Source organism: Podarcis filfolensis (assembly GCF_964270895.1).
Source record: "Podarcis filfolensis genome assembly, chromosome: 14".
NCBI lineage: Eukaryota > Metazoa > Chordata > Lepidosauria > Squamata > Lacertidae > Podarcis > Podarcis filfolensis.
In genome coordinates, this window is record NC_139616.1 from 8,202,574 (window position 1) to 8,226,911 (window position 24,338).

The following is a 24,338-nucleotide window of genomic DNA, read 5'->3' on the forward strand; positions in this document are numbered from 1 at the left end:
AACAGCAGGAATGGGATATGTGAGAACATAAAATGGGGCCATATCTGGAGACTCATTCCCCTGGGGAAGGAAAACCATTCCAAATGGAAGTATTACACCTTAATTATGCATATAACCAGTGCTTTTTTTGGGGGGGGGGCGAGTTGCAAGTATTCACCATGAATATGTTAAGGGGTAATGCAATTCACAACCAGGAAGAAGGGCCTCTCACACAGGCAGCAGAAGGGGTAGGCAGTGCAGCAATTGCGGCTCATGGGCCTATCTATGTCACTGAGCAGCTTCTGAACCACACAGTTGATTGCCTTTCCCTGCGTCCTAACTGTACATCGATCTGTGATGGAACCAGCCAACCAGAAACGCCAATACTTTTGCTAAACGTTTTTAATTACAGTGAAATAAATACAATCAAGCCGCAGCATCCTTTTTGAGAGGCGGCTGTTGCCAACTGGTCAGTACTGCGGGTTGCAGCCAACTAAGTTATACTTGTGGCTTAGTTAGTCAATGGGTCTGCTCTGAGTAGGACTAACATCGAATACCACCCTGAGATTCTAAGTTGTATCCTCCAGCACCCATTCAGTGGCTGACCACTTAAAGCTGGTGTAATGTTCCCAGGGTCCTTCAAAAGGTCTTGCTCCCAGTTGGTCTCTGACATCAGTCCATCTGTTGCTCCACAGATGGACCAGTGTGGTGGACCAGAGCCAGTGTGGATGGACCAGAGCCAGTGTGGTGTAGTGGTTAAGAGCGATAGACTCATAATCTGGTGAACTGGGTTCGCGTCTCCGCTCCTCCACATGCAGCTGCTGGGTGACCTTGGGCCAGTCACACTTCTCTGAAGTCTCTCAGCCCCACTCACCTCACAGAGTGTTTGTTATGGGGGAGGAAGGGAAAGGAGAATGTTAGGCACTTTGAGACTCCTTCGGGTAGTGATAAAGCGGGATATCAAATTCAAACTCTTCTTCCACTAAATCCAGACTTCCCCCATAATATCTGCTGTCATGACCTACAGACTTAAACCAAAATGTTATAAGAATTTTAAGGTCTTATATATATATACACAGTGGTACCTTGGGTTAAGAACTTACCGTATTTTTTGCACCATAACACTCACTTTTTTCCTCCTAGAAAGTAAGGGGAAATGTCTGTGCGTGTTATGGAGCGAATGCCTGCGGGTGGCGGAGGGGATCTGCTGCAGTCGTGAGCAGAGGATTCCTTCCCTCCTCCGTGGCTCGCTTTGAAACAGCAAAGCGGGAGAAGAGCCGCGGAGTGGGGAGGAGAGAGGGACAGAGAGCCTGCTTCTTTAAAGGAGCAAAGCGGGAGGGGAGAGGAGCCTTCTCCCCTTATACCCCTCTTCTTCATTATTAGCAGCATCCTTCTCCACCCACCCCACGTGTGCTTCTTCTCCCCTTAAACCCCTCTTCTGCATTATTAGCAGCATCCTTCTCCACACACCCCACACGTGTTCCTTGTCCCTTGAGTGCTTTTCCTTCCTTCCCCACTTAAAACGTGGTTACAAAGCACGGATCCACATGGATCCTCAGGATTTTTGCACTGGGTCACCCCAAATTCACCATCAGATCACATAGCATGTCCATGGCTACATCTTGCACCAAAAAAATCACGCACCCACTGTTGCCTGGGGCCGCAGTGGTGCAAAAACGTGGTTACAAAGCATGGATCCTCAGGATTTTTGCATTGGGCTACTCCAAACTCACTGTCAGATCACAGGTCTGTGGCCACAGCATGAACCACAAAAATCATATATCCACTGTTTCGTTTATATTTTTTTCCTTGTTTTCCTACTCTAAAAACTACGTGCGTGTTATGGTCTGGTGCGTGTTATAGAGCGAAAAATACGGTAATTTGTTCTGGAGGTCCGTTCTTAACCTGAAACTGTTCTTAACCTGAAGACCACTTTAGCTAATGGGGCCTCCTGCTGCCGCCGTGCCGCCAGAGCACAATTTCTGTTCTCATCCTGAAGCAAAATTCTTAACCCGAGGTAATATTTCTGGGTTAGCAGAGTCTGTAACCTGAAGCGTATGTGACCCGAGGTACCACTGTAATAGATGTTCATAAATGTACCAAGCAAACACATACAAATATGTAAACCACATGCCTGAAACCCACAGAAAAGTCCTGAAACCAATTTCTCTCTTCCAAATTGACCTCAAATATTTCTCTGCAAGGTCAAAGGAAATGGGGAGCCTCCCCATTGTCTCTTTGCTCACAAATTCTGTCTCATGGGCACATTTATGATAAGAATACGGTGAACCTGTGACCTGGATTCAGGAGTTGAGTAGTTATCATAACAAAAGAGTGGCCAGGATGCCCAGGTAATCCAATCAAGTAACCTAGCAGACAGGAAAAAAACAACGCACTCAGATTTCTGTTGTAGTCCGCCCCTCCTCTGATGTATTAGGGGGTGGTCTTCGGCTACACCCCTTCTGTGATGTAGGTATGATGTATCTGGGGGGTGGTCTTGAGCTACAGGATGGACAATTTCAAAGTCTCTATAAGGGCTTGCACACCTTTGTCCTGGGTCCCTCCCCCCCTCCTGTGGGGGGGGGAGAACCCTGTTGCAACAGCTTTAATAAAGATCATGCTTACTAGCTGCTTTGCTTCTCAATATTCTCTGGTTGGTCTCTGTTATTTTCTCCTACTGATAGAGAACCTAGAAAAGGACTCTATATGGGCTCTTGGGTACCCCATAAGGGAAAAGGAGCAGTTTTTTTCTCTCATAACATAACAAAGATTTGTCCTGTGCCCTTTTCTTTAAAGTTAGCAAACTCTTGGGGATTTCAAGGTTTCACTAGATTTATTACAGTTTCCAAAGTACCACAAAGGTGTGATCCATGCACATGCACATTTCCCATATTCTACCTTCCCAAATTCAACTCTTATAGATTAATACAGTGGTACCTCGGGTTACATACGCTTCAGGTTACATCCGCTTCAGGTTACAGACTCCGCTAACCCAGAAATAGTACCTCGGGTTAAGAACTTGGCTTCAGGATGAGAACAGAAATCGTGCAGCGGCGCAGCGGCAGCAGGAGGCCCCCATTAGCTAAAGTGGTGCTTCAGGTTAAGAACAGTTTCAGGTTAAGAACAGACCTCCAGAACGAATTAAGTACCGTATTTTTTGCACCATAACACTCACTTTTTTCCTCCTAGAAAGTAAGGGGAAATGTCTGTGCGTGTTGAGGGAATGCCTACGGGTGGCATGCCTACGGATTTTCCTCCTCTAAAAACTACGTGCGTGTTATGGTCGGGTGCGTGTTATAGAGTGAAAAATACGGTACTTAACCTGAGGTACCACTGTATTTCCAAAACCTTTCATCCCACACCACTTCTAAACTGTGATTCTGTCTCAGACGTTCAGATTTCTGCCCCCACCCTACTAAATCATGATTGTATTCAGTGTTTTAATTCCTGCAGATCAGTGGTACAGTTCGCCACATAATTCTAAGCCACACCACGGTTTAATTTGCGTACCGAAAGGATGGAGAAGATATTTACTGTCAGTATCCTTATGGGATCTGAATAAATTGCTCCTTGTAGGATCTGAAATTAGACAGGAGGCATGCAAGAACAAGGCACTGCCTCCTCCAGCCTCTTCAACATCTCCTCCACCCAGCTGAGATTCTGGGCTGGCTGTGGCTACTGCTGAATCAGGGCATCATGTGCTCTGCTTACAAATGAGTTTCAACATGTCTGCAGGGCTTCCTCCATTCCCTGCTCCTCCGCTCAGAAATCAGTCAGCAGCGAATGATTCAGATCCAAGATGCTTCAAAAGGAGCTCATTTCTTCCTCATGAATTTAATTCATAGTCTCAGCCACAGGCAGTTTTTTTTTTTTTTAAGGACCTAGCAGCAACTATAGTTATATGGCTGCCATGAATGGCTTGGTGCTGGGAAGGTTCCCTCCATGCTTTCCCTCTTCTGCTCTTTTAATGTCAAGAAGTTTATAAATTCAGTTGTGGAAATGGAACATGGGCTGTTCGTTCACTTTAGTTCATCTGTGTTGTTTTCCCACCACTCTCCCAGACCCAGATTCCTGATATACAAGCACACATGCTCCTTCACAGGTAAAGGGACCCCTGACCATTAGGTCCAGTCGTGGCTGACTCATCTTGCTTTATTGGCCGAGGGAACCGGCGTACAGCTTCCGGGTCATGTGGCCAGCATGACTAAGCCGCTTCTGGCGAACCAGAGCAACGCATGGAAACGCCGTTTACCTTCCCGCCAGAGCAGTACCTATTTATCTACTTGCACTTTGATGTGCTTTCAAACTGCTAGGTTGGCAGGAGCTGGGACTGAGCAACGGGAGCTCACCCCGTCGCGGGGATACAAACCGCCGATCCAGATCTGCTCTGGAAGGTCGGGGGGAACCTCCAGAACCTGTTGACAGGTCATGAAGGGAGGCAGAGAGTGCAGGAAAGTCCCATTGCACAAGCAAAAATTATTGTACTGATGGGACAGATACTTAGCACCGCATTCGATGTGGGCCATTGTTCCTAAACTTGCATCTACGTATAAAAATAAGCACATGCCGTTTTTTTATAGAAATATGCATCTTCTTTTGTCTTCCTTTTTGCACAAGTGACCCTCCTGGGGTTCTAGCAGCTATTCAAAGATGCTAGGCCTGATTTGGAGCCCATGCGATGGGAGCCTACTATAGACTTTACTGCATGGGAATTGGAAAGCTGCAAAATTTGCCCACTGGATTCCTAAAGCATTTCCCTTGGTTTATATAACACTTCATGGTGGTTGGGAGACTTGCCAATGGGCTGGAGGCACGCAATAGAATCGCCCCAACAGGGATGGCTGGGAAAGTCTGCTCCCCTTCTGACTCATAGAGGCCCCATTGCTTTTAACATCTCTTGCGGGGGAAATTGTGGAGACGATGCTTAACATCAGGTCAGTGGCTCATTGAGAGCAGCATGGGCCGTAAAACTGAAAAGGGCTAGAGGAAAAGGCGAAACACACTGAGTAATATTGAGCATTTGGAAAGTGATGCACAGAAAGCCCTGTGTAATTGGGTCAATATGGCAGTTCTTTTTGATGGTGCAAACAAATGCATAGGACATAGTGTGGAAGGAAGGGTTGCTGTGCAGATTGGTAGGTTTAGAGATAACGGGGTCAAGTCCTTGTGCAAATGGCAGACTTTTAATTTATTATTATTATTATTATTATTAATTGATATTAGTACAACATGTTAGTCGCTTATGACACAGAAAGGTCTCCAAAGAAAATGCTTTGGCTGCACAACTAGCAACAAACCCCCATCTCTGTAATCTCAGTCTCAGTCTCAGTCAGTTTTATTGCACATAGCCAAAGGCTGCTGCAATGTACACAGAATTATTTGACAATTAAAAGAAAATATACTGAATTGATAAAAAAGACTTAAAACATTTATATTATTAAGACATTATGTACACTAAACAGAGCTATAAAAGTACCCCAATGTACAAATAAAAACATTAAACAATAAAATGCATAAGCTTCATCACATGGTCACTAATGTTAAAAACAATATCACATCTCTGTAATCTACTAAAAAGCAAACAAACCTAGCACTGAAAAGATGTCAGCGATGGTGCCAGGTGGACCTCACTGGGGAGAGAAGTCCACAAATGGGGAGCCACAATCTGGGAGCTTCTGCACGGAGCCCTTTCCCACCCCAGCATTACAGTAGACTGGCCTTTTTGGTGAGCTTTGAGAAATGCTGTGTCTGAATAGCAAAGCACAGATTTCAGTAAAGCAAGGAGCTATCTGTGCAGTAGATGGCGATAAAGGAGCCTATTTTGATTCTGCATAGGTCAACTGGCAAAGAGGGGAACCACAGTCCAGCCAATGGGAGCCTCTGCAGGGAGGAATCCTTGTGAGATCATTTCAGAAAAAGGCCTTCCTTACTCACTCATTGGCAGGAGACAATAGCAGGCTAACAGCTTCTTTGTCTGCAGACCAGGCTTCCTGGTTACTTTCTGCAGCTGTTCCTAGGAGACAGATTTTTAAGCAGCCTCCCTGTCCTCCCTTCCCAACCGGAAAAAGAATATAATAAAAGACATAAATAGGGTGTTTCAAAATCAGATCATCGCAAAATAATTATTTTATTTTATTAAATTGTGCAGCACATTCAGTTCTGCTCCCAGAATCACTACAGCAATGCCACAAATATAGTCCACTGTGATTGTCTTTCTATTGCATCAGGGAAGGGCCAATTTTGACAGATCATGAATTACAACAGCTCTGCAATGCAGACCCTTGTCATTCTCTCCATATTGCTGGTTCGTGAGCTTGAGAAACAGTGGTTTATTGTCTACTATACATTTTGAGAAATGGTTTGTACATTTGCTCCTGATAGGTTCAGCCTCCTCTGAAAGGTTCCCAATGTGGGTGTGGCAGGCTTTGTAGTCGTTTGGACACCAGCCACCATTTTGAATCAAGATGGCAGACTCAAGCATCCCGATGGTGTGACTTTGCCTGATTTTTTTGGCACCATTTTGAATTCCAGCAAAATCACATGCATTTTCTTCAGGGCAAACATGTTTAACCTTGTAGCATTGAGTGGATACCATGTATCATACTGTTTCCTCTGACAATCCAATACGGAAAACTGTGGAAACTTCACAAATAATCACCAAAATTCAACGGCTTGACTGATTTCCTTGGTTCAAATGGCTAATGACTCCTCTGGAAAAGGGGAATGCAGAGCTCCCCCTGCCTCCATAATCCCTTAGGCATAAGGTCACATACTCCTTGCCCTTCCATTAAGTGCAACCTTAGCCTCACAATAGGAGGCAGAAAGCACATAACCCAGACGGAAATCTGGGACAGGATGGTGGATTGAATCCTGAAAGCCTTGCAGCTAGGGGGCATGTGTAAACACATTTATTGTTCTTTGGGGAAGAGGGTACTTAAAAGGTGTTGGGACCTGGGCTAATTGACAGGGGTGGGTGATGGTCTCATGTTTCTACATGCCAAACACTCCTACTTTGTGACATATTTGTGATGTATCGATGATGCTGTTGGAAAATGTATTATGGGAAATGGGGAGAACTCTTAAAAGTTCATGCAACCCCATGCTCGGGGTTCCTACTCTGTGTGTTTGAACCCTGTTGCAACAAATAAAGATCAGGTCTACTGACTGCTGTTTTGCTTCTTTGACTTGGCTGGAGACACCTTCTTTTGCTGACCGGAGACACCCGCGGCGGTGGCACCCCGACAAGCTGGGAAGTGGAGTAAATTTGCACCCCAGGATTTTTCCTTATTAGGGCATATACGCTCATTTTCCTTTCAGAAGGAATGCACTCATACCATAAATTACAAACTGTCGAATCATGAAATGCACAATCGAATCAATTGCGAACTATCAAAGAGGAAGCGCAAATCAATAAATGCACATTTAACGAGAAATAGCCAGTGGCAGACGAATGTACACAGCTATTGGGCTGGGAGTTCCATGTGGAAGACAAAACTCCACATGGTTGAGGGAATGTTCTTTCATATGTGGTGGACTTGTAAAAGGGTAAAGGAGTATTGGGAAATGATCCATAATGAATTGAAAAAAATGTTTAAAAGTACTTTCCCTAAAGAACCAGAGTTCTTTCTGTTGGGGATAATTCAGACTGAAATCCGCAGGTGTCAAAAAGGGTTATTTATGTATGCCACTACTGTGGCCCATGTTTTGTTAGCTCAAAATGGAAAATGAGCCAGGTCCCAGCCAAAGAAGAATGGCAACTTAAATTGACAGAATATGCACAGCTTGCAGACTTAACATACAGAATAAGAGAACAAGGAGAACATATGTTTAGAGAAGATTGGAAAATGTTTATTGAATATATGGGAAATAACTGTGTGCAGCTGAAAACGCTGGCAGCATTAAGATAAATTCAACAGTGTAAATAAGTTTTGATGCATGTAATAATGGAACGCTGAATGGTATAGTTTCTGTAAAATACGCAGGGATTTATGATATGTAAAATGAACCATGGAAAGAGAAGATGGGAAGTCATGGATATTTTTTGAATGGAAAAGTGAGTACAGTATTAGAAATTGTAAAACAGAAAACTTAATAAAAATTATATACAAAAAAAAAAGAGAAGACGACAATATTTCAGTTGTCCTATCAAGGGGCACTACCAGGGCTGGATTTAGGTTTGATGAGGCCCTAAGCTACTGAAGGTAATGGGGCCCTTTATACGTCCAGCTGTCCTTTGTCAACAACAAATTGTTGCTGTTTTTTGTGTTGAATATACAGTGGTACCTCGGGTTAAGAACTTAATTCGTTCTGGAGGTCCGTTCTTAACCTGGAACTGTTCTTAACCTGAGGTACCACTTTAGCTAATGGGGCCTCCCACTGCCACACAATTTCTGTTCTCATCCTGAAGCAAAGTTCTTAACCCGAGGTACTATTTCTGGGTTAGTGGAGTCTGTAACCTGAAGCGTATGAAACCCGAGGTACCACTGTATGCTATATGGTAATTGATGGACCTAATAGGTATTTAAAGCCATTTGCACATGCAGAATGTAGGCACCCTATATATAGAAATGAGCAAACCAGGGATATTTTAGGGGGCAGGCTAGCAGGCGGGGCTCATGACTCACAGGAGCCTACATAACACAAAACACTGTTGCTGTATGTAGGTTTTATTTTATTTTATTTTTATCTTACATTTTGGAAATGCACATCCAGTTTTTCCCCCTTTAAATTTTTTTGGGGGTTTGCCAAGAGAGTGGGGCCCTAAGCTATAGCTTGTTTAGCTTACACGTAAATCTGGCACTGGACACTCCGTGGCACCTTCCAGCCTTGCAGCCGGTTGGACTAGATGACCCCCCCGGAACCCCTTCCCATAATCGGATTCCCCGATTCCATTCGCACGGCGGCAGCCACATGGCGCTCCGGCCCCGAATCAACCCGGAAGCCAGGGGGGCTCGCGCTCCTCTCCCCGCCTCTCCCTGCCCAGGCTCGCTCCCGCGGCCTCCTCCTCCTCCTTCCCCGGCCGGGAGCCGCGCACCGACCTCTGCCCGCCGGAGGGAGCTGGGGGCTACGGGTGCTGCGGCGGGCAGGGCAGGAAGACGGTCCCGGGCCGGCGGCAAGACGCGCCCTGCGCCTAGGGCGCAGCAGAACGGAGGGCGAGCCGGAGAAACGGCGCGCCTTTGTCCGAAAGCGGAGTCGCTCCCGGGAAGGACGGACTCTGGCCGAGTAAGTGCCTGCTTGGCTGTTGGGCTGAATGAGGGGAGAGGGAGGGAGCGACACCCAGGCGAAAAGAGGCAGACAATCCGCCTTTCTTTCCTTCTTTCGGCCCCTCTTCCCTTCCTCCAAAAGCGTTGCCAAAAGGATCTTGGATTCCTGCAGAACTTTTCGTTTTTTACTGGGCGTCTTCACTTGGACGCGCGCGCGCTCTTACACTGAGTTGCCTTTTTAAAATGCTTTTAAAGATTATCTCTCTTTCTCTCTCTCTCTCTCCAGTGTGACCCACAGGGGTGCCAACTTGAATAAAATATTGGGGAGGGGGAGAGAAGATAAGCCCTGCCCCACATATTGTAATCGATTACAAGGCGCACACTGCAATTGGAATGGCAATGTCCATTAACTTGGGGGGAGGCCCCCTCAAATATTATATTTGGGGGCGAGGAAGGGACATCGGCTGCTAGGAATTGGCTCAGAGAGAGAGGAGGGGGGTGTACAATGTTACCCATACCCAGAGCATACTCACTGAAGTGAAGGAACCTGGTAAAGTTAGGTTCCTTGATTTCAATAGGTTTACTTCAGGCAGGTCTTAGATCGGATGCCAGCCAGATTACGTTATATATGCCATTTGCCAGCTGCTTAGGATACCTCTTTAAAAAAGGAGAAATCTGAGACAGGATCTGTCAATATCCTTAAATATTTTGCTTCTTCTGTGTTGATAAGGATACAGGACTGTTTTGCCTCAACTTTTTTGTATCTTCTGGCCAACAGTTGAGATTGGCCAATACATAGTGGTTTGTTTGTAGTGCTTTATGGGTTTCAGTGTGATTGGCTGTATTGTTTATAAACCAATAAAGATTGAATTAGAAGAGGGGGGAGAGAATGGCCAATACAGAGGGCACTCCTATGCCTTCTTAAGTTAACTCTGTAGGATGCAGTTGGGTCTGCTTCTGAGTAAAGTAGCTGTATTGTTCAGCCACCCTTCCCTTGTGGGTGAGTGGTGCTTTAGATCAAGAAAGATCTATCTCTTTGCCAGCATTGCTGCTCTGATCAATTATTTCTTAACAAAATAAAATGGACCTGTGGCACACAGGGATTGACGGAAAAGAAATGGTGGCAGTGCTGGTCGAAATATGGATGTGTGGTTTTGTGTTTGAACTATGAGTCCTTCCGGACAAGGTGTTTGTTGACTGATGGGGAAGTTAGATGACATTCTATCATGCAATAGTAATCTCATGCTTCCCAGAGCATCCCCCCATCTTGTCACTTCCCTTATCACAGAAAGTCTGAATATATATATATATATATATATATATATATATATGGAAGAAGGTTTGTTGTGCAAGAGCTCCAATTGTGCAACCTGGATATTTTTCTTTTTGGTGGGGTGGGGACCCTGCAGTCATGTAGTCCAAGTGTTTCCTAAATTGTGGTACGGATGCCCCCAAGTGTATACAAAAGGGTTTTAAATGGTACAGGGTATTTGCCCTAGTCTAGATAAAATAGTGTCATTAAAACTACCCCCAAATTATCGTTGCTTGAGAAGGCGTATGCAGGTAAGACTAAACCTTCAAAAGACGTACGTAACTACCTCAAGTTTGGGAAAGATTGCTGTCACTCTTAGGACTTCTGAAGCTGGCATCATTTGTTTCGGTATGGCAGGGATGTCCAAATGGTCGATCGTGATCTACTGGTCGATCATGGGGTGTCCCTGGTTGATCCCGGTCGATCGCTCAACAACTTTGATGAAGCTTCCCCCCTGAAAAGCTCAACAACTCTTGGCAATCCAATAGGTAGATCACTGCCAGATTTTTTTTATAGTGGGAGTAGATCGCAGTCTCTTGAAAGTTGGACTTGTCTGCTGTATGGCATTTGCAAAGTTCCTTCCCATCCTCAATTTGAGGATCTGAAACAAGTATGTCATCACTTCTTGGGGATGACTAAACAACTGCTCATCAGTCGTTCCCAAGCTTTTATTTTTCCAGTTGCCGCTTGAAAATTGCTTAACGGTTTTTTAGCCTGTTGTAGCAATTGTAATGTGCTAGATGGTATTGTATTAAGTTTGCTTCTTTTATTTTGAATTCCAAAGTATTTGGATCACAGTGGGTGGCACTGTGGATTAAACCACAGAGCCTAGGACTTGCCGAGCAGAAGGTCGGCAGTTCGAATCCTCGCAACGGGGTGAGCTCCCGTTGCTCGGTCCCAGCTCCTGCCAACCTAGCAGTTCGAAAGCACAAAGTGCAAGTAGATAAATAGGTACCGCTCCGGCGGGAAGGTAAACTGCATTTCTGTGCACTGCTCTGGTTCGCCAGAAGCGGCTTAGTCATGCTGGCCACATGACCCAGAAGCTGTCTGCGGACAAACGCCGGCTCCCTCAGCCAATTAAAGCGAGATGAGCACCGCAACCCCAGAGTCAGTCACGACTGGACCTAGTGGTCAGGGGTCCCTTTACCTTTACCTTTACAATAAAAATATAGTATAGGAAACAAAAGAAGCAATAAGAATACAATTAAAAATCAGCATGAATGTTCAATCACAAATCCACAGAAATGCTGTGGACCACATGAAGGAAGCTCACAGGCCACTGGTGGTTCATGGACTACAGTTTGGAAACCACCGCTTTAAAACCCTTTTGACATTAATCCGAACAGCCACACATGCCCCTAAACTGTGCACACTTATTTTTGCAATCCCAACAAAGCGTGCAAATTAAAGCTGCAGCCCGTACACACAATTGTGTCTCAGTAATTTCTGCTGATTTCAGTTATTTATTTTAGTGTATATAGCGCATTATCACTCCACTCTTCAGCTGAAAAGGCTCCCAGAGTGGCTTGCAGAAGATCAGTAACATACAAGCTTTTTTGCTCATGGGTTAGCGGTCTAAAAGACGCAACACAAAAGAAAAAGGGGATGGGGAGGGAAGAGGAAGAGGAAGATGAACAAACTCCAGTGACAGTTATTACATGGCAGTTCTTATAAAAAGCCAGCTTGGATGGAACAGTTCAGGGAGGAGGGAAGCCCCAATGGAATTGGCCTCCTAGCCTACTTGGTTGAGTGAGCTTCCCATTTTTCTTCTTGCTACAGCCATGCAGAATGGCAGCTACCATTTTAGGTGTAGGGAAGGACTTTGAGCTCAGTATTTGAGCACCCGCTTCACATGCAGTCCTAGGTTAAATCCGTTTCCTCAACTCCAAGAAGAAAGTCCAGGTGTTGTGAAAGACTTGCTTTGGCCAAAGCATGGAAAAGATGTTGCTAACCAATACAGGGCATGGCATATATAGGATAACAAATTAAGCACATTAGGATTAAATGCTAGTTTGGAGACCCTACAATTTTAAAAGGCCAAGGGTGTGACCACCTGTGCAATGGGTGGATGAACTATTATTATTATATTTATTTATATCCTGCTCATCTGGTTGGGTTTCCCCAGCCACTCTGGGTGGCTACCAACAGAATTAAAAGCACAATAAAACAACAGACATTAAAATCTTCCCTAAGCAGGGCTGCCTTCAGATGTCTTCTAAGAGTCAGATAGTTGTTTATTTCCTTGACATCTGATGGGAGGGCGTTCCACAGGGTGGGCGCCACTTTTTTGCATCAAGCAAACAGAGAATGCCGGAGAGAATTTGAAGAGACATCTATCCAAAGATGGACGTGAAACGCTGTCGAAGAGGAATGAATATGCTTCCCATATCTGAAACAGCTCAGTCTTCCCCAGTCTGGTACCTCCCAAGTATTGTTAGACTTCCATCAGACCCAGCCAACAAGATCACTGGTCGAGGATGATGGGATTTGCAGTTGGAAACATCTGAAGGTACCTGAAGGGGGAACCCTGGGCTAGCAAGTGTATTGATGAGTGTGGTGTTGACAATGCTGCAGACGACAGATCTGAAGAACTGGGTACCACTTTGGGAGATGTTTCAGATGCTGCCCAATGGATTTAAGTGCTCTGTTGCTGGCTAATGCAAGAGGCTGTACTGTTGGGAACCACAAGAGCCGGTTTACGACCCCCCCTCCCAGTCCAGCCTACAGAGGAAACCAACCAGCTCTTCACTTGGTTACAGTGATGAACACCCCCCCCCCCATTCAATTACTGATAGAAGCATCATATTGCTTTAGTGTTTTGGAGAATCGGGCCTCGAGAGTCTAGTGTTGCCTGGAAGATGTAGATGGTTGCAAGAGTGCTGGGAAGTTTTAATTGTGGCGCTGGGCTTTCAGCCAGAGTCGTGGTGTTCCAGGATGACTGATGCTCAGGGCAAGTCAATGTTAAATTGTGGATGCTCTAGAAACAGTCTCCCCTCCCGCTTTCATAAAATGCCTTATACGAAGTCAGGCCTCTGGCCCATCCACTCCACACCAGGGCTTAAGAACATTAGGCCAAATTCACCCCCCCCCCATCTTCTCTATCTGGACCTCTGATTAGAGCCTCACCCCTTCTTCCTAGGATACACATTTCACCCTGAGTATATTTGTACCCCAAGAGGTTCTCTTTCTGTGTGTGTGGCCTGGCTGGAATGTATCCATGAACTCTGATAATCAGGGTGGATTTGATTTAAATCACGATTTAAATAATGATTTAAATCACCAGTCAGTAAGACTTGATTTAAATCTTTTTTTTTTTTTACAGAAAGACATTCCTGTTGGTACAATCTTAATATTTACAACCAGATGAAGGTTTCATTTTTGCAAGAATAAATTTTCAGAGTAGTTTTTTACAGTTATATCAAAAATTACTGATTTGGTTATACTATTGGAAATACATAGATAATTATGAAACTATTGTGAGGTTTAATAAGTTAACTGTTTATATTTGGACAACTTTTCTGCTGTACTTTATTGGAAGGAGAAAAATAATCATTTCCTGAATAACATTTTCCTTAAAAACCAACTTAGACTGAGTTTCAGCACACATGAAAAACTTACCGTATTTTTCGCTCTATAACACGCACCCGACCATAACACGCACATAGTTTTTAGAGGAGGAAAACAAGAAAAAAAATATTATAACGAAACAGTGGATGTATGATTTTTGTGGTTCATGCTGTGGCCACAGACATGTGCTCTAACGGTGAGTTGGGGGTAGCCCAATGCAAAAATCCTGAGGATCCATGTGGATCCGTGCTTTGTAACCACGTTTTAGGTGGGGAGGGAAGGAAAAGCGCTCAAGGGATAAGGAGCCGTGAGGGGTGTGTGGAGAAGGATGCTGCTAATAATGCGGGAGAGGGGTTTAAGGGGAGAAGGCTCCTCTCCTCTCCCGCTTTGCTCCTTTAAAGCAAGCAGGCTCCCTGTCCCTCTCTCCTCCCCACTCAGCGGCTCTTCTCCTGCTTTGCTGTTTCAAAGCGAGCCACAGAGGAGGGAAGAGGAACCATGGATCCTCTGCTCACGACTGCAGCAGATCCCCCCGCCATCTGTAGGCATTTGCTCCATAACATGCACAGACATTTCCCCTTATTTTCTAGGAGGAAAAAAGTGAGTGTTATGGTGCAAAAAATACGGTATTTCCTGATGAATAGCCTTTGGACTATAACGTAACTTAAATAGAAAACTATGTTTAAAAAGATGTTTTCCTCCAAAAGTATTTTAAAAATCTGATTTAAATAAAAAAAAATCTGAAAGTATTTTAAAAATCCGATTTAAATAAAAAAAAATCATTGATTTTTATCCGCCCTGCTGATAATAGAATAAGAGAACTATAGAGTTGAGAGGGACCCCCTAAGGTCATCTATTCACTGCAGGAATCTCAGGTAAAGCATCCATGACAGATGCCTCTTTGCTTGTCTGGATGAAGGACAGAGGTGTGTGTAGAATTGTACAGAGGTTTAATCTGTTGCTCCATGCACTTTTGCCTTTGGCCATGCCCGCCATTGAACCCTGGAAGTTTACTCAGAAGGCAGCACAGCCCCCATGTTACAAATGTATTCCCACCAGTGGCTGTATAGAGTTTCAGGCTCTATAGAGTTTTCCCCATCTGTGGCTGGAGATGTGAGGCATTGATCCCTACCCCTACCCCTAACTTTTAATAATAATAATAATAATAATAATAATAATAATAATAATAATAATAATTTATTTATACCCCGCCATTCTGGCTAAGCTTCCCCAGTCACTCTGGGCGGCTTCCAACAAAATATTAAAATGCAATAATACATCAAACATTAAAAGCTTCCCTAAACAGGGCTGCCTTCAGATGTCTTCTAAGTCTGGTAGTTGTTGTTCTCTTTGACATCTGGTGGGAGGGCGTTCCACAGGGCAGGCGCCACTACCGAGAAGGCCCTCTGCCTGGTTCCCTGTAGATTTGCTTCTCGCAGTGAGGGAACTGCCAGAAGGCCCTTGGCACTGACCTCAGTGTCCGGGTAGAATGATGGGGGTGGAGACGCTCCTTCAGGTATACTGGACCGAGGCCGTTTAGGGCTTTAAGGTCAGCACCAACACTTTGAACTGTGCTCAGAAATATACTGGGAGCCAATGTAGGTCTTTCAAGACCGGTGTTATATGGTCTCGGCGGCCGCTCCCAGTCACCAGTCTAGCTGCCGCATTCTGTTTTTTTTTTTTTTTTTTTTTTTTTATAATATATTTATTAAAGTTTTCAAATAAAACATATATCAAATAAGCACTTATCGTTGTCCATTTAACATCTTTCACTTGTTACATGGGACTCCCCCACACCTCCCGCATACACTTACATCATTATTAAATTATTTTCAAGCAAATTATCATTTAACTCATCTTAATTAATAATCTTAATTTGGTTTGACATATAATTCGACTTTAAATCTATTTTAATGGTAGACAATTGTCTGCACTGGCATCCTATTCAGCACTCAGCCAGATTACAATATTTTTGTAAATAAGTCTTAAATTTCCTCCAGTCTTCTTCCATCCTTTCTTCTCCCTGGTCTCGAATTCTGCCGGTCATCTCGGCTAGTTGCATATAGTCCATCAGTTGCATCTGCCATTCTTCCACAGTGGGTAGCTCCTGAGTTTTCCAATTCTTGGCAATTAATATTCTTGCTGCTGTTGTTGCGTACAAAAAGAATGTTCTGTCCTCTTTTAACACACTCTGGCCGACAATACCCAGGAGAAAGGCCTCTGCTTTCTTAGTAAAGGTGTATTTAAACACCTTTTTTAATTCATTATATATTTTCTCCCAAAAGGCCTTCACTCTAGGGCAGGTCCACCAGAGGTGAAAAAATGTTCCTTCATTTTCCTTACACTTCCAACATTTGCTATCAGACGAATGGTATATTTTAGCCAGTTTGACAGGGGTCATGTACCATCTATACATCATTTTCATCACATTTTCCTTCAACGCATTACATGCAGTGAAGTTCAGCCCAGAGGTCCACAACCTTTCCCAATCTTCAAACATAATATTATACCCAATATCCTGCGCCCATTTTATCATTGTTGATTTTACCATTTCGTCATGTGTGTTCCATTTCAGCAGCAAGTTATACATTCTTGAAAGTACCTTAGTCTTAGGTTCTAACAGTTCAGTTTCTAACTTTGACTTTTCCACTTGGAATCCTAACTTTTTGTCGTTTTTAAACACTTCTTTAATCTGAGCATAGTGTAACCAGTCTCGCACTTTGTCTCTCATCTTTTCTAAACTCTGCAATTTCCAGTTGTCACCATCCTTTTCTATTATCTCCCAATATTTTGGCCAATTGGCCTCCATATTGGCTCTTTTCCGAGCCTTAGCCTCCAGGGGTGACAGCCACCTCGGAGTTTTATTCTCCAGTAAGTCTTTATATTTTGTCCAGACATTAAAAACTGATTTTCTGACAATATGGTTCTTGAAGGCCTTATTTATCTTAGCTTTATCATACCATAAATATGCATGCCATCCAAACGCATTATTAAAACCTTCCAAATCCAAGACATCCGTATCTTCAAGAAGTAACCAATCTTTTAACCAGCAGAAAGCTGCAGCTTCATAATACAACTTTAAGTCTGGCAGGGCAAAGCCCCCTCTTTCTTTCGCATCTGTTAATATTTTAAATTTGATTCTGGGCTTTTTGCCCTGCCAGACAAATTTAGAGATATCTTTCTGCCACTTCCGGAAGCACTCTGTCTTGTCTACAATCTGCAGTGTCTGAAACAAAAATAACATTTTTGGCAATACATTCATCTTGATGGCAGCTATTCGGCCTAGCAATGAAAGTTTTAATCTTGACCAACTATCCAAGTCTCTCTTAATCTCTGACCAACATTTTTCATAATTATCTTTAAATAAACTCAGATTTTTTGCTGTTATGTTTACCCCTAGGTATTTAACTTTTTTAACCACATTTAGTTCTGTCTCTTTCTGAAGCTGTTCCAACTCAATATCTGTCATGTTTTTCCCCAGAACTTTAGTTTTTTGCTTATTTAACTTAAATCCTGCCACTCGACCAAAGTTTTGAATCAGTTGTAGTACTCTTTTCAAACTAGACTCCGGCTCCTGTAATGTCAGAACTAGGTCATCTGCAAAAGCTTTAAGTTTATATTGTTTCGTTCCGACCTGAATCCCTTCCACCAACCGGTCCCCCCTAATCATATTCAGGAGCACTTCCAGAACCGAAATAAACAGTAATGGGGAAATCGGGCAGCCTTGTCGTGTACCTTTTTCAATTTTAAACTCTTCTGTAACCACATTGTTAACTATCAGTTTAGCCTTTTGTTCTGAATATATTGCCTCAATCCCGTTCTCAAACCCCCGTCCCACTCCCGCTGCCGCATTCTGGATTCTGCCCATCTTCTGCTACTCCCAAGAAGATCTGTGTCAACAACAGGATTGTTGCAGCACAGTGGACTTCCCTTTGATTTCAGTAGTGCTGCTGCAGCTTCCTGCCTCGTTTCTTTCTCGCGTCCATCTCCCTGTCTGCTGAAATAAACAGAACTTCATCTGCATGAAGGGAAGGAGTGAAGGAAGTTTGAAGGCACTTCCTCAGCTGAGTGGAACACAGCTGGGTGGGCAATGACAAAAATATAGCTGGCTTGGTAGGGCGTCCTCCCTCTTTTTGAGAAGGGACACTTGGGAGGATAGCTTCAAAGAGATCACTTGTTCTTTAGAGGTGGGGAACTTGTGGCTCTCCAGATGTTGTTGAGCTACTGCTCCCATCATCTCAGACCATTGGCCATGCTGCCTGGGACAGATCGGAACTGGAGTCCAGCCAATCTCAATTTAGGGCCCTATTCAATTTAGCAAGGGACGCGGGTGGCGCTGTGGGTAAAACCTCAGCGCCTAGGACTTGCCGATCGCATGGTCGGCGGTTCGAATCCCCACGGCGGGGTGCGCTCCCGTCGTTCGGTCCCAGCGCCTGCCAACCTAGCAGTTCGAAAGCACCCCCGGGTGCAAGTAGATAATTAGGGACCGCTTACCAGCGGGAAGGTAAACGGCGTTCCGTGTGCTGCACTGGCTCGCCAGATGCAGCTTGTCACGCTGGCCACGTGACCCGGAAGTGTCTGTGGACAGCGCTGGCTCCCGGCCTCTTAAGTGAGATGAGCGCACAACCCTAGAGTCTGTCAAGACTGGCCCGCACGGGCAGGGGTACCTTTACCTTTACCTCAATTTAGCAAAGCCCAGTAACAAACTCACAAGAATTGATGTTTTTGAATTATGGTGCTGGAGGAGACTCTTGAGAGTCCCATGGACTGCAAGAAGATCAGACCTATCCATTCTTACGGAAATCGGCCCTGAGTGCTCACTGGAAGGACAGATCGTGAAGCTGAGGCTCCATTACTTTGGCCACCTCATGAGAAGAGAAGACTCCCTGGAAAAGACCCTGATGCTGGGAAAGATGGAGGGCACAAGGAGAAGGGGAAGACAGAGGACGAGATGGTTGGACAGTGTTCTCGAAGATACAAGCATGAGTTTGACCAAACTGCAGGAGGCAGTGGAAGACAGGAGTGCCTGGAGTGCTCTGGTCCATGGGGTCACGAAGAGTCGGATATGACTAAACGACTAAACAAGTAACAAAACTCACAACCAGCGTAGGTATCTACTAATGCCCAAGGAAGAATCCAGCAATTGCTTTCTCCTTCAGCTGCTTCTGTGCCCCGTTATTTTCTCACATTTTCAAGGCAAAATCGATACGTGACTTTTCCAATAGGTTGCATCCCTATTTGTTTCCCTGGAGGATCTGAAGCACACATGCACAAATTCGATCTCTCCTTGTGGCTTGCAGTAGAAGCCTCCAGCAATAACTTCTTCCTCCTTTAAAAAAACAAAAAAACTGAAGACCAGTTCTTGGAGTTAGGTAATATGCTGTCTTATAATTTTATATAGCTGAATTTAATTCCTCACACCCCTCTACTTTATGACCAGTTCTAGGAGAGCTTGGGACACGGGTTGTGCTGTGGGTTAAACCACAGAGTCTAGGACTTGCCGATCAGAAGGTCAGTGGTTCGAATCCCCGCAATGGGGTGAGCTCCCGTTGCTCGGTCCCTGCTCCTGCCAACCTAGTAATTCGAAAGCACATCAAAGTGCAAGTAGATAAATAGGTACCGCTCCAGCAGGAAGGTAAACGGCATTTCCGTGCGCTGCTCTGGTTCACCAGAAGCAGCTTAGTCATGCTGGCCACATGACCCAGAAGCTGTATGCCGGCTCCCTCGGCCAGTAAAGCGAGATGAGCACCGCAAACCCAGAGTCATCTGCGACTGGACCTAATGGTCAGGGGTCCCTTTACCTTTACCTTTTTAGGAGAGCTTGCTGCCCTTTCTTTAGCCTTCTGGTTGTGTTGTCGGTAGAGTTACATGTCTAGTGTGTTGGGGGCATGGCGATGACTTCATCCAGTAACCCTCAAGCATTTCAGACTTGACAATTACGGTGGTGTGTTGGCGAGGAAAGGCAAAACCAGGAGAACTCTTGGAGGAAGAGGCTGCATCATCATATGGCTTAAAATACAAACACAGACAAGCTTTTATAAATAGATAGTTCCAGGGTTTATATAAAAATAAATACACACGCCACAATGAGAATGATAATTAGAGTGCCAGGAATCTGTGGGGAAAGGGCAGTGGCTAGAATTAGGCAAGTCTTTGATAGTTGTCTGTGTTTTGTAGAATGTCTAAGGCATGCCTAGGCAAACTAAGGCCCGGGGGCTGGATCCGGCCCAATTGCCTTCTCCATCTGGCCCGCAGACAGTCCAGGAATCAGCAAGTTTTTACATGAGTAGAATATGTCCTTTTATTTAAAATGCATTTCTGGGTTATTTGTGGGGCATAGAAATTCGTTCATTCCCCCCCCCCCAAATATAGTCTGGCCCCCTGAAGGTCTGAGGGACAGTGGACCGGCCCCCTGCTGAAAAAGTGTGCTGACCCCTGGTCTACAAGCTGCCCCCAAACTGACCAAACTCCTCAACCACCATTCTTTTTATATATACCCTGCCCATCTGACTGGGCTACCCCAGCCACTCTGGGTGGGTTCCCACAAAACAAAAAGCAACAAAACAAAACATCAAAACATTAAAAGCTTCCCTATACAGTGGAACCTTGGTTCCCGAATCGGCTCCCAAACGCCGCAAACCTGGAAGTAAGTGTTCCAGTTTGTGAACATTTTTCAGAAACCAAACATCCGTTTTGGCTGTCGGCATTTTTTCCAGGGCCAATCAGCAAATCAGAAGATGTGCCTTGGTTTTTGAACGTTTTGGAAGTCGAAAGGACTTCCAGAATGGATTAAGTTCGAGAACCAATGTACCACTGCACAGGGCTGCTTTCAGATGTCTTCTAAAGGTTGTATAGTTACTTATGTCCTTGACATCTGATGGGAAGGCGTTCCACAAAGTGGGTGCCGCTACCAAGAAGGCCCTCTGCCTGGTTCCCTGTAACCTCACAGTGAAGGAACTGCCAGAAGGCCCTCGGTGCTGGACCTCAGTGTCTGGGCTAAATGATCAGGATGGAGACGCTCCTTCAACGTATACAGGGCTGAGGCTGTTTGGGCTTTAAACATCAGCACCAACACTTTGAATTGTTCTCAGAAACATACATTACAGAACCATGGCTTTCCCCAAAGAATCCTGGGAGCTGTAGTTTGTTAAGGGTGCTGAGAGTGCTAGGAGAACCTCCTCACAGAGCCATAATTCAGAGTTGCTTGTAAAGAGAGACTGATTGTTAAACCACTTTGGGAATTCAATCTGTTTGGTCACTCTTTGGTTATTTAGCACATTTATATTTCACATTTCTTATGTGAATAATAAGTCTCTTAATAAGTCACTTCCTCTTCTCTGGGGTGGAAGCTTTAATGGCCTGCTTCATTTCCATTTGCCCCGCTTTCCTGTTTATTCAAAACACACAGAGAGGGGAAACGCAACCCCCCCCCCTGGGAACCGGGGTGACTGAAGAGAGAGCCTGGTGAAAGGAGTCGGAGATCTTGACAGCTGTCAAAATAGCTGTCAAAGTCGAAAAGCGGAGTGGATTTTATTATGAGAACTTGGCTGGTTAAATTTGATACAATTTGTTACAACTTGTTAAAATTTGGATACAAAATGGCGAATATGGATAACAAATTGACTTTTGGATTAGAGGAAACAAAGATACAACAATCCCCCTTGAGGAGTTTCGGGACATTACAAGGATTGGGAAAGTGGAAAAACACCAATGGAACTTTACAGGACTGGTTATCTTCTGGGAAAGCTGCAAAACGGAAATAACATCTCGTCTTCAGGGTGTTTTCTTTTTTGTTTTTTTAAAGGAGACAATAGATTTTTCTATTGAAGAAAGGAAGGGACTGAACGTAAGGTTTTGCCCCTGAATAACAACCATCCCTGCAGACTTACCAAACTTTCGAACTACAACGTTTTAGCAGCGGAACAAAGGGAAATCAGACTACAACCTGGAAAGAACAATGGAGGGAGTTCTATTACAGTTTTATTAAAGACTGAAGTTAAAGTTTTGAAAAATAATGATAATAATAATAATTTTGATTTTCAAAAAAATTTATTTTTAATTTTAAAAAAGAAAAAGCCAGCAAGGAGTTGGGGAAAAGTTGTGATTTATGGTCTTAAGAATTCCAGGCAGACACCAGGGGTTGATGGTCAGGGGGAAATTAAACCGGGGACAGGGGGGGGAGAACTAAAACTCCAAAGGCTTGCCAACTTGGTTATTTTTTGCTGAATTGGTCTATTATTCATTATATTTTTTTTATTCTCTACCTTTTCTGTTTCTATTATCTGGGGTGCTTCTTTTATTAAAAAATGGAAATTGTGGAATGACATGGGGTGGGTCTTGGGGAAAGAACACTGGGTTTTTTTTTTTTTTTTTCTTTTTTTTACTGTAAAACAAATTAAGTTTCAATTTGAATGGGGAACTTGTTTGGCCAACAATATGAAAGGGGAATATGGTAGGGGTGGGGGAAGGGGGGAGTCCCGTAAAGTGATATTTTTTGTATTTTTGAAAAATTTTAATAAATATTATTTAAAAAAAAAAAAACAAAACACACAGAGAGAAATGTTTAGATACAAATCAGAGGAAATCAGTAATTAAAGTCCCCCTTCCAAGGGGAATAAGAACTGCTCAATTAAGAGGCAATTAATTGGTAGTACCATTGCTACTCTGAAGAGGACACAGTTAGTGACAGAATAAACTCATGGAGGAAGTTTCTAATTAATAGTGCAGAGGACCTTTCATGGCAGAATAATCTCAAGGAGGAAATGGTGTAGGAGACCTTTGAATGGAATTTGCCTCAAAGTCAACATGGCAGATCTTGGCATGGAGGTGAGCAGTCATGGAGATTGTAGCTATATTAAGTGTTATGAGGATCTGCTGTGTTAATTCTGTTTCCAGTTTTCTGTGTGAAAGTTAGCAATATGGGCTCTTGGGCTGAAAGCAACATTGACCACCTTTCTTAGGTTTTAACATAATACCATCTACATTTCTTTAGGGGAAGATACCAGAATATACATTGTAATTTAAAATTGCATACCTCTGGGTCTGCTTAAGATGAAAATTTTTGTCTGATGCATTATGTTATGTACTGAAGTTCTCACCCTGGGCCAGCAGGGGGATACTGTAGATAGTTATGCAAATGAAGGATCAAAAGTGACGTTCAGTGATTGGATAGTTTTAGAAAGTTGTTACAGTAACGTGGTACTGGAGCTCTATATAAGCAGGCTGACTGAGCTCTTCAGTTCAGTTCTGTCCTGGCCTGTGAATAAATAAAAGCTGTTTGAAGAATCACTGTGTCATCTGATATGTTCACCCACAACCTAACCTGTCCTGTTAATGTGCATGTTTGCATAGCCCTGATTACTGGTTTGTATTAGCAAGTAAATTAATGATTTATTGGTTGAATGACAACAAGTATGCTAATTGAGACAACAGCTCCCACAATTTCTGGCATAGATGTTTAATGAAAGCCATACTCTTGATTTGCCATCTGGATCAACCCAGAGAATAAACTTGGGATTTTCTGTATTGGAAATACATCTAAAAAAGAAAAAAAAATATGTTTTAAGGTTTCTGTTACTGTATGTATTCTGTTTCTGATTTTTATTCTGTTTGTTGTGGCTCAGGGCTTAAAGCAGCTAAATTTGATTGACATCCTATGCCCTTTTAAAATGTGGGGCTTTTTTGGGAGGGGTTGTTGTTTTTATATTGATTATATATTTTGTGGTTTTATATTTTGTTTTTGTTCTGTGAACCACCATGGGAGTGCCCTGAGACATTACGGAAAAAAAGAAACTCTCATCCTGTATGATGGTAGCATTTGTGCGGCTGCTGGCCTACGAACTGGTCTGTGGTTTAGTCACAGAATCACAGAGAGTTGGAATGACCCCAACAGAAATCACAACTAAGGAGTCCCTGACAGATGGCCATACAATCTCAGTTTATAAACCCCAAGGAAGGAGAGTCTACATCCTCCCAAGGGAGACCGTTCCACTGTCAAACAGCTCTTACTGTCAGAAAGTTGTTCCTGGTGTTTAGTCAGAATCTCCTTTTTGTAATTTGAGTCCATAGATTCAGGTCCTAGCCTCAGAGCAGGAGAAAACAAGCCTGCTTTTGCATGTGACAGCCTTTTAGATTATTTTGCTATCAGATCTCCTCTTAGTCTTCTTTTTTCCAGGGTAAACATACCCAACTTCCTCAACTAATTTCTCATAAGGCTTAGTTTCCATACCCTTGATAATCCTGGCCATCCTCCAAATGTAAATGTTCCGGCTTGTCAATAA

The 24,338-nt window shown here is 43.8% G+C and overlaps 1 protein-coding gene across 2 annotated transcripts in view; it reads left to right on the plus strand.

The window, feature by feature from the left end:
• Positions 1 to 8,873: 8,873 nt before the first annotated feature.
• Positions 8,874 to 24,338, plus strand: part of CD276 (CD276 molecule) — a 51,869-nt gene continuing 36,404 nt past the window's right edge. The window contains exon 1 of one of the 2 annotated variants that reach the window (XM_083586993.1): positions 8,874 to 9,201. The gene's annotated coding sequence lies outside the window, so the exon portion shown is untranslated. The remainder of the gene's footprint in view (positions 9,202 to 24,338) is intronic. The other variant, XM_083586994.1, reaches the window with a different exon arrangement.